General features: G+C 42.8%; 1 long non-coding RNA gene across 1 annotated transcript; it reads left to right on the top strand.

Annotated features, from left to right (window-relative positions):
* The first annotated feature begins 5,058 nt into the window (after positions 1 to 5,058).
* LOC140210068 (uncharacterized) lies at positions 5,059 to 9,907 on the top strand. The gene is made up of 3 exons (XR_011889147.1): positions 5,059 to 5,297; positions 8,020 to 8,081; positions 9,235 to 9,907. It is a non-coding gene; the product is annotated as an uncharacterized lncRNA (long non-coding RNA).
* The last annotated feature ends 1,502 nt before the right edge of the window (positions 9,908 to 11,409 follow it).

Raw genomic sequence — 11,409 nt, forward strand, 5'->3', positions numbered from 1 at the left:
TCTGCTTTTGGAAATACTCCACTTCTCAACCACGTTTTCCTCCACTCTAACTTCTCTGTGTAACTCAGTAAAAGACGGAGGAGGGTTCAGCTTTTGAGTTATTGGAACACATAAAGCGATCATGTCATGTGACTGCATGCCCTCCTCAACTTGCTCCACCCTTGAGCAATCTCCTACAGGCAGTACAATGCCCCCTTTCTGGCACAAACACGGCCACAGTTTATCCAACCTGAAAAGGTAGGCAGACAACAACTCCCCTTCCTCCTGGAAGTTCATCCTAAGATCATCTGCACTTTCAGCTGTGCCAAAAGCATCTTCCAGATCTTGCAGGGAATTAGATGAAGTGGCTAATGGGTTTTCTGCCTTTAGGAAACTTCACTATATCACCCACCGGAACCTTTAAACTCTCTACTAATCTGAAACTAAACTATCTGAGCACTGCCATAAAACCAGTCACTGAGATCTGCTCAGCCCAAGCCTCATGGTCGTCTTTCCCATGGGGTGTGGGCTTAACTCCAGAGAACATTCTAAGCCTACGATAACTTTTGCTCTCCACAAGTACACTTTGGCATTCATCAACCAGTGCTGTAACAGGCAAAACCAACTCAGAGCTTAAATCAACTGCTGGAGAACTTGATAGACTTCTCACATCAGCCAACTCCTTTCACTCACTTCACAGAGCGAGAACAACTTATCCTTAAAGTCTTCACCCTCAGCTACATTCCCACCTTCTCTAAAACTATGGACTGCCCATGGCCCCACCCCTCCAGGTGTCCCTATCCTATTGGAAAGCTCAACATCAGTCATGTCACTGGTAGCCTGGTCTATCATGATATCCTTACCAGCTGATTGGACAAAATGCCATTCAATCGGCGTAACTTTTCCAAGTACTTTTACAGAACTCAGCACCCTCAGTAGCAGTTCATTTGGAATTTGAATATATATGCCACTCAGAATACAAGCATTACTTATGGATAACCTCTTCAAATCGCAGCAAATCTTAATCCCCAGAACAGCCATATTAAAGTAACTTAATTACGACACACGTCACTTCCCCCAACACCAGCTTAAATACACAAATGAACCGCTTAATCTATCCTAAAACAGCATTCACACAGTGTCCGACATCTGGGACGAGCACCCCACAAATGTAACCCTCTCACTGGGGCTCGTGCACCAACTTGGCATGTTATCTAATTCTGCTAACAGCCACATCCTGATATCACATTCTTCTAACAGGCTCCCGAGTTCGAATCCAAGTCGGGCCAGCCCCCAAGCGGGCTTTCCATCCATGCCGGGTTGAACGTCAAGCTAGCCACTCGGCCTCATAAAAAAAAAAAAAAGGTCGAGACAGGAATGCTCATATCGTAACCCAGTTAATGTGAAAGGAGACCAATCCTGACACCACGCGCCAGACAAGAACGGCTGACTGTCTGGTGTAACATGCTAAAAAAAAAACAGCCACATGACTCAGCGGTGAGAAGTCTGCCTTTCGTAAGCAATATACGTCTAGGGTCTGTATGATTTGGTGTTCAACCAAACAGGACCGCTGGGATGTTCCAATTAAAGGAACACCAATTTGAATGAATGAGTGTATAAATACTGCTCATACCCAGAAATAACAGATCGTACACCAGCATGAAATTATAAAGAAAGTATATTTACCAAATTTACAGTTTAAAAAAAAGAAAAAGGCTCATTACAGTTAAACCAGTCCAATGTTCACATTAACATTGGAACTCATTTCTGGAGTAGTCGAGGGTGTATCACTTCACTCGCGCTGGACCAACAGGCTTCGTGAAAGCAACTGCCATCGTCCATATTTCCCTCAAAGACCATCTCAAATGAACTGGCTCTCTTATGAGTATTGGCCTTTTCCCTTTGGAGCCATTCATCTGCGCAAAGCACTTCTTGCAACGGGGAGGAATGCTTCCAACAGCTTTCTGAGGCATCTTCCCTTCTGTGCCGCTTTGTAGTTCCCACCCTGATGGACCCCAAACAAGACTACTGTCCTTCAGAAATCGCTTTCTGCTCAGCTCTCTAGAACCTTCACTAAATCCCGCAATCCTGATTGGTTGATACAACATTTCTAAATTGGACAACATTGCTCCTTATCTTTAGCCAAAGCCAAAACACTTAACCAGAAGGACACAATCTTACCAGCTTTTTAGAAAACTGCTAAAGTAAGTTACCTCAGCAGTAGAAATCATGGCTAATCCTTTATTCCCCTCCTCAGCCCCAATACCCAGCCTTCTTCCCAAAACCTTTGATGCCATGTCCATTCACCTTTCAAGCTCTACCTTAATTACACCCAACAACCTGGCCTCCACAGCTGCCTGTGGTAATAAATTCCACAAATACACCATCAAAAATTTCTCCACATTTTTGTTTTAAATAGATGCGCCTCTATCCTGAGGAAGTACCCTCTATTCCTAGGCTCCCCCACCATGGGAAACATCCCATCCATATCTACTGTCTAGGCCTTTCAACATTCGAAAGGTTCCAATCAGATTTCCCCTCATCCTTCTAAATCCGAGCAAGTACAGACCCACAGCTATCAAACATTCCTTGTATGATAACCCTTTCATTCCCAGAATCATTCTTGTGAATCTCCTCTGAACCACCTCCAATGCCAGCACATCCTTTTGTAGATGAGGAGCCCAAAACTGTTCACAATACTCAAAGTGAGGATTCACCAGTGCCTTATAAAGCCACAGCATCACATTCCTTCTCTTGTATTCTAGACCTCTTGAAATGAATGCTAACATTGCATTTGCCTTCCTCACCACCAACTCAACCTTTAGGTTGTTCTGCACAAGGACTCCAAAGTCCCTTTGCATCTCAGATTTTTGGATTTTCTCCCCATTTAGAAAATAGTCTGCATATTTATTTCTTCCAGCAAAGTGTGTGACCATGCATTTTCCAACATTGTATTTCATTTCCCACTCTCTTGCCCATTCTCCTAATCTGTCTAGTCCTTCTGTAGCCTATCTACTTCCTCAACACTACCTGCCCCTACGCCAGTCTTCGTATCACCTGCAATCTTGGCAAAAAGCCACCTATTCCATCATCTAAATCATTGATATACTGCATAGAAAGCAGTGCCAACAGCAACCCCTGCTGAACATCACTAGTCTTAGGCAGCCAACCAGAAAAGGATCCTTTTATTCCCATTCGCTGCAATCTCTTATCAATCAGTCACAACACCATACCTGACAATCTACAACAGTGCAACAAGATCATCTACCTGATTTGTTACATTTTTTTCTCTCTGGAGCCTTGCATTTTAGGCTCTGCCTGTGTATACAGCGAGGAAGAGGACAGGCAAGTGATCCAATTTACTAAAATGCAGTCTGGGCAAGAAACAGCAGGCATTCATTAACATACTGCAGCAGCGGTCCAGAATGTAGGGACCTCTAGTGCTACAGATTATATGGTGGCGGTAACTGAGCAGGGTATTCTTCAAACAGGGCTGGTTGAAGTCTCCAGCTACAATTGGAAATGTGTCAGGATGGGCTGCTTCTTGTCTGCAGACACATGCAGTGTTGTGAATGCTTGCTTATCGTCGGCCACCGGTGGTGCATGAGCTGCTGTCAGGATCACAGATGATAACTTCCAAAGCAAATACAGGTGTCCCCCGCTTTTTGAATATTCGCTTTACAAAACCTCACTGTTACGAAAGACCTACATTAGTACCCTATTTTCACTTTCAGAAGGTGTTTTCACTGTTACGAAGAAAGGCAGTGCGCGATAAAGGGCAGCACACACCCCGAGCAGACGCTCTGCCCTGGATTTGGAATGACATTGCTTAAACACGTTGCATTGAGCAGCTATTAGCAAGATGAGTTCTAAGGTGTCAGAAAAGCCTGAAAGAGCTCATAAGGGTGTTACACTTAGCATAAAGCTAGAAATAATTAAGCGTTTCAATCGTGGTGAACGAAGCAAGGACAAAGTGAGTTTGGCTTGTGGAAGTTGACGAAGATGATGTTGAAGAGGTTTTGGCATCCCATGACCAAGAACTGATAGATGAAGAGCTGATGCAATTGGAAGAGGAAAGGAAAGGATAACAATCAAAACCGAATGCAGAAAGTGAAGCAATTGTGTGAGATTTTTGCCGCAATGATAAAGTACGACTTTAATTTTGAAAGGGTACGTAGGTTTGGGGGATATTTGCAGGATGGGTTGAGTGCTTACAAACAACTGTATGATAGAAAAATGCTCGAGGCTCAGCAGTCAAGCAAGCCTTCCACAGCAGACGACAAACCTCAACCTTTGACATCGAGGCGGGCAGTCATAGGAGATGATGAGCCGCCTGCCCTGATCGACGATAAGATGACACCCCCCCCGTCCCACCACCCCAACACCCGGGCCCCGGACAGATACTGTACCGATTCGCGAAGAAGCCAACGGTGGCAGGAGGCACACAGCACATCTTTAAGAAAAAAGCCGAAATAGACATGCTAGTTAATTAGGTGCTGCCGACTCGTAATTGTCGGCCCAGATCAGAGGCGATGCAATCGGCAATCGCCTCTGATCCGCGCTGACATTTACGGGCCGGGTAGCACCTAATTAATTAGCATGTTTATTTCGGCTTTTTTCTTAAAGATGTGCTGTGTGCCTCCTGGCTACCACTGGACCCCTGCGTGCTTCACGGCAATGTATCTGGTCGGCAGCCCGGAGGGTGGGGGCCACTGCACCACCCAGCCTGCAACGACTCAGTCTAACACACCATCATCAGTGTGCTTGGCGCTGTTTTCCCAATTCCAATACTACACTATACATACATTATTTCTACTTTATATAGGCTGTGTATTTTTACGTGTTACTTGGTAGATTTGGCAGCTTCATAGTTTAAAGGTTACTGGAGAATACGTTTATGCCAACAGAGCTTGCGTGAGATTTTCGCTACGGAGATCTGTGCAGGCAATCGTTGCAGAGAAGTATTTCTACTTTATATAGGCTGTATCATATCGTTCCTGCTTTTACAATATGTTACTGTTATTTTAGGTTTTATGTGTTATTTGGCATGATTTGGTAGGTTATTTTTGGGTCTGCGAACGCTCTCAAAATTTTCCCATATAAATAAATGGTAATTGCTTCTTCACTTTACGACATTTCAGCTAACAAACCGTTTCATCGGAACGCTCTACCTTCAGATGGCGGGGGAAACCTATAGGTTGCTCTGCAATTGGTCTTCAGGTGTTCCAAGACGAGAATACACTTGTTCGACAGAATCGCCACGTCAGAGCACTGACAAGAACTGACCATCAAACGCACGCCTCCACCCTTTGCCTTACGTAAGTCCACACTTCGGTCCATTCTGTAAATCGTAAATCCTCTGGCCTGACTGCTGCAGCTGGCCTGTCCGAGTTACGATACAACAAACAATTGAGATTTTTCTCATCTCAGCAGTCTTGTCCTCAGATCCTCCAGTTTTGTTCTCCAGCAACCACACATTGTCAGCAAGATCCTCACTGTTGCCTTCCACTTCTCTGTCTGCACTGCACTTTCTCTGGAACTGTAATGAGTTATTCTGCAAAATGATAAAGCGTTTCATTCCCTCAATGCAATGCATGAATGAAATGACCTGTGCAGATGGAATGCAAAAGAAAGTCTTTTTTTCACAATGCCTCGGTACATGTGACAATAACAAAACTAATTTCAGCATCGAATCTTATCCAAACGTAACTCCAGATCTGCAACAATGTGCATGGCCCTTTCAATCTGTCCTTCACGATGCCACAGGTAGTTTTATAATCACCACCACATAGAAACATAGAAAACCTACAGCACAATACAGGCTCTTCGGCCCACAATGCTGTGCCGAACATGTACATACTTTAGAAATTACCTAGGGATACCCATAGCCCTCTATTTTTCTTGCACAACTGCCAGAGGACTACACAAAATATCCAAAATACCAGCTGCACAAGCATCAATTTTATGTGTTTAGCACCTAAAAGCTTTCTTCCACTTTAATAGAGGTGAATATGGAAAATAAATTTTGAATAATGAATTGAAAAATTATGTTTGCAGTTCAAGCCTCTGAGTTAGTTCCTGTTGTGTGCAGCATCCTTTCTCTGTGAATGTGCTGACTTTCAGATGAACAGTCAAGCATCAGTCAGCAACAGTTAATGTGCTCAAAATGGAACGTGGTTAACATGACCACAGCAAGCTGTGAAGCAGGGTGTATGTCAATGCCTTGTATTCTATGCTGTGTTGCAAGGATATTTGTTAATTTGTGAGGAAGTGAGAGACCCAGCCCAGGAGATAGAAGCTTGAGGTCTATGAGCCAGTCTCAATAGAACAGAAATAGAGAGGGCCTGGAGTTTTAAATTCTTTGGTGTCAACAAGGGCACCAAGTGAAGAGTGACACTCTAGCGTGAAGGGCAGCACGATAACAAAACCATAAGACTAATTTCAGCATCTAAAACCATAAGGGCAGGATTAAGCCATTTGGCCCATCAAGATTGCTCTCCCATTTCATCATGGCTGATCCATTATTCCTCTCAGCCTCAATCTCCTGCCTTCTCCCTATATTTCTTCATGCCCTGACCTATCAAGAATCTATCAACCTCTACCTGTGGCAACAATTCCACAGATTCACCACCCTCTGGCTAAAGAATTTCCTGCTCATCCTCATTCTAAATGAACACCCCTCTATTCTAAGGCTGTAACTTCTGGTCTTAGATGCTCCTAGTGTAGGAAACATCCTCTTCACATCAACTCTGTCGAGGCCTTTAAATATTCGATAGAGTTCAATTAGGTCACCCCTCATTCTTCTGAATTCCAGTGAATACGGGCCCTGAGCCATCAAACACTCTTCATATGAATTGAGTTCACTTTATTTCTTACTTCCTTCACATACATGAGGAGTAAAAATCTTTACCTTATAGCAAGCTGGTCAATCCTGGAATCATTTTCGTGAACCACCTTAGAACCCTCTACAATTTCAGCACATCCTTTTGAGGATAAGGGGCTCACATTACGCCAAGTGAGGCCTCACCAGTGCTTTATAAAGTCTCAACATTACATCCTTGCTTTTATATTCCAGTCCTCTTGACATGAATGTTGACATTGCATGTAGCAATTTGTGTAACACTGTATGATGCCAGTGATCTGCTTTCAATTCCTGCCGCTGTCAGTAAGGAGTTTATATGTTTTCCCCATGACCACTTGGGTTTCCTCTGGGTGCTCCAGCTTCCTCCCACAGTTCATAGATGTACGAGTTAGGGCTTGTAAATTGTGGGCACGCAATGTTGGTGCCGGATATATGGTGTGACCTCCAGGCTGCCCCCAGCACATCCTTGGACTGCGGTAGGAATGGGCGACCAGTACAAATTGGTGATGCTCTCTTCAGAATCCAAAGACCCATCACTGGAATACTGAATTTCTCTTCAGTAATGTTACTCACTGTGAATTCAAGTTTGTATATCCGTATACACGGATAGACAGCACGCAGCTACTAAATTATAAAGTGGTTGTTCTTCACTGAAAAGCAGTGATGCAAAGCTGGTTGTAAGACAAAGGAGCAAGGACCTGATGGGAAACAATTAATTTTGTTTAAAATGATGAGTTTTAATGCATTATTAAAAGCTGATAATGACAAGGAGATAAAGATTGGAATTCCAGATCAGTGTATGCCTACTTGATGCATACCTGACTATATAAGCTAGGTTCAAGTCGAGTTGGTGTATTTGCTACTAAAATATTTGCGTTAGTCTTAGCAAAATGCTGGATCAACTCAGCAGGTCAGGCAGCATCTATGGAGAAGAATAAAGAGACATTTCAGAACTACACCCTTCATCAGGATTCATGAATGGTCTCGCCTGAAACATCCTTTATTCCTCTTCATAGATGCTGCCTAATCTGCTTTGTTCCTCTAACTTTTTGTGTGTGTTGTTCTGGATCTCCAGCATCTGAGACATCTTTTGTGTTTATGGGTTCGGATTAGGCTTGGTTGTACTTGATACGATCTGCATGATATGTGTCAGTGTGATGTCTTTTGTTTTTTGTCAGAACTGATATCGCACAGCCTATCAGGTTTGCCCTCCAATTTTCTTGAAATGCTTCCTGATCAGGTGAGTAAATATTTTCTTCTGAGTTTAGATGGAGATCAGACTGGCCATGGTTGAGTTCACTTGCAATTTTAATTCCCAGCAGAGTTCTACTCCATGAGAAGCCATCAATGAATGAAATGAAATGATGAAGGAAGATTAAGATTTTTATTTCTATTGTGCCTTCCACATCCCTTTCAGAATGTTACTAAGATAGTTCACAGATAAAATACTTTTGATGTGTTGTCATTGCTGTAACACAAGAAACTCAACAGCAAACATGCACACAGCAAGCTCCCACAAACTTCAATAAAGACCAAGAATTGAGCACTTTATCTAAGGTTGTGGTGGCATTAGAGAGGGTTGATGAGAATTATCCCAGGAATCAAAGAGTTAATATGCGTGCAATGGGCTGCCTGCGATGGTGGTGGAGGTGGATACAATAGGGTCTTTCAAGAGACTCCTGGACAGATAAATGGAGCTCAGGAAAATAGAGGGCTATGGATAACCCTAGGTAATTTCTAAGGTAAGGACATGCTTGGCACAGCTTTGTGGGCCGAAGGGCCTGTATTGTGCTGTAGGGTTTCTATATTTCCATGTTTCTAATACATGAGGAGCAATTGATGTCTATGCATCTCTATTCACTGAAGTTTAGAAGATTTGTTTTTTTATAATGGGGTGTCTCAGACCAGAGGGCACAGCCTCAGAATTGAGGGACATTCATTTCGAATGGATATGAGGAGGAATTTCTTTAGCCAGAGGATGGTGGAACTGTGAAATCCAGAGTCCTTCTTATTGTAGTAGGAGGCCTTTTAATAGCCTTAGAACAAGTAGTTCCAGGGACCAAGTCACTGGGTATATTTAAAGTGCAAGTTGAAAGGTTTTTGATTAGTAAGGGTGTCAAAGGTTAGGGGAGAAAGGAGGAAAATAGGTTGGAAAGGATAATAAATAAACATGTTGAATGGTGGAGCCTACTCGATGGGCTGAATGGCCTAATTCTGCATTATGTCTTATGGTCTTACAACCCGAAAATCTGTTTTAGTGATATTGATGGAGGAATGATGACACTGGACAACAAACTTTTTCAAAAGTGTTGCTTCCTCAGAATTTTTTTTGTTTATTATACACTGCTTGAAGATGAACACAAATGTAATTTCAGACTACTTGTATCACATAGGAATTTGGAGAAACAACAAGTTAACTTTTATTGGAGGAGGAGAAGCTGGCAGCGCGATGTAGCGCTCGTGGCCTCTCAGGTGATGGTATCTGTTATCTGTCAAGTAGGATGCCGTGCACAATTCTGATTTGATGAAGGCAGACGTGAGAGCATGGAGGAACATCTGGTGAAACTTTTGAAATGCCTGTTTCTGTTTCGCTGTCACCGCTACTGTGTGATCCGAAATCTCCGGATGGGAAGGCCCCAAATCCTCGGCTTTGCTTGTTGCTCGGCGGCCAGGGTGGGGTCAAAGTGCTCGGCAGAGATGGTGCTCGGTGTCGGAGCGCTGGTCAGAGGCTCAAAGTTTTCGGACGGACTCAGAGTCGGACTGTGGTCAGGTGCTTCCAGAATACTACATTGGCAAGTTTGCAGCGCTGGAAGCTCATGGCAGGGAGAGTTTCTCCCTTCTACTGTCTGCGTGAGATGTTGGGGCATTGGGACTTTGAGACTTGTTTTTACCGTGCCCATGGTCTGCTCTTATCAAATTACGATATTGCTCTGCACTGTTGTAACTGTATGTTATAATTATGTGGTTTTTGTCAGCTTTAGTCTTGGTCTGTCTTGTGTTTCTGTGATATCATACTGGCGGAACATTGTATCATTTTTTAATGCATGCATTTCTAAATGACAATAAACGAGGACTGAGTGTCCTCATAATCTAATTGAATATAATGTGTTTAATTGCATAATAGTGCTGATGCTTTGCAATAGTTCAACAAAGTTAAAAATATTTCGTTAATGATTTTCATTTGTACTCAGTGTCTTAGGCTTCTTGCTTAAGAGTTCAACAATAATTCGCCAGCATTGATGGATTTCAGTTGCCCTGGTATCTTTTCTCCGTGACCGCAATGTCCTGGTGAAACCTTTCACCATGCTCGTCACTAACAGCGCCAAGATTTGCAGGGAAGGAGTCTAAATGGGAATGCAGAAAGTGCATCTTTAGTGACATGTTACATTTCATGGTTTTATATACTTGAAGCATGCTTTCAACCAGCTGCATGTGGCTTGGTGCTCTGTCGATGCCGAGAAAAATTTCAACAAATTCCTTGAATGCCTTCCATGTGATTTTCTCCGGTCCCACTAGAAATTCTTCAAATTTCCTGTCATTGATGATCTGTCTGATTTGTGGACCAACAAAAATGCTTTCCTTAGTCTTGGCATCAGTTATTCTGGGAAGCATCTGTCTAAAACTAAACACAAAATAATCTGCAGATGCTGGGATTGTCCTGCCATGCAGTAGCTGTGCCACCCAAGCATGCCTGGACAAGAGAGGAAACTTTCCAGCTTATATTGCAGGCAACATTCTAATTGACTTGAATTATGAATTGAAGTAATAAGCAAAAGTTTATTAAAAAATGGTGCATGATAGGGAAATTTCATGGTGATTTTCATGATCAGTAGCCCAAAATTCATAAGATACACCCAGTGTAATTGGACTGCAACTGGGATAGGTCTCCTCATCTTTGGAGCAGAGTGCAAAAGGAATGCACAAAGGATAGAAAATGGCAGTGATGGATGTCGTAAAGCATAACAAGAAAACTTAAAGTTTTTGATGTTACCTCTGATGGAGGTAACATCAGAGGGAACTCAGACGGTTTTCATAAACTAGTAAAATTTAAAAACGCAAAGAGATTTAAAATTCTTCAGTGTACCTCTTCCTAGAGATGCTGCCTGGCCTGCTGCATTCACCAGCAACTTTTCTGTGTGTTGCGTGTAATACAATTTAACATGATATTTCAGCGATTGGTAGGCTGGCTCAGGGGAGTGGAGAACACTTGTGGATACTCGATCTATGTCTCTTATCATCATGTACACCTCTATCAAGTCACATCAACAGTAGCGTAGTCTGCAAATTTACTGATGTATGTGCCTAGCCACATACACAAGCCTAGAGAGAATAGAGCAGTGGGTCAAGCATACATCCCCCCGAAATTCATCTGTGCCGGCTGTCAACAAGAAGATGTCAGGGTTACTGATAGTTGACGACATACTGTGAGTCATATGTCCTGCTTCAGTTCCATCTTTGCAATATATCAAAGTTCAATGTAAATTTATGATCAAAGTATGAATAGGTCACCATTTCCCATCCTGAGATTCATTTTCTTGCAGGCATTTGCAGTAAATACAAAGAAACAC

The sequence above is a fragment of the Mobula birostris genome, chromosome 14 (assembly GCF_030028105.1).
Source record: "Mobula birostris isolate sMobBir1 chromosome 14, sMobBir1.hap1, whole genome shotgun sequence".
Classification (NCBI taxonomy): domain Eukaryota; kingdom Metazoa; phylum Chordata; class Chondrichthyes; order Myliobatiformes; family Myliobatidae; genus Mobula; species Mobula birostris.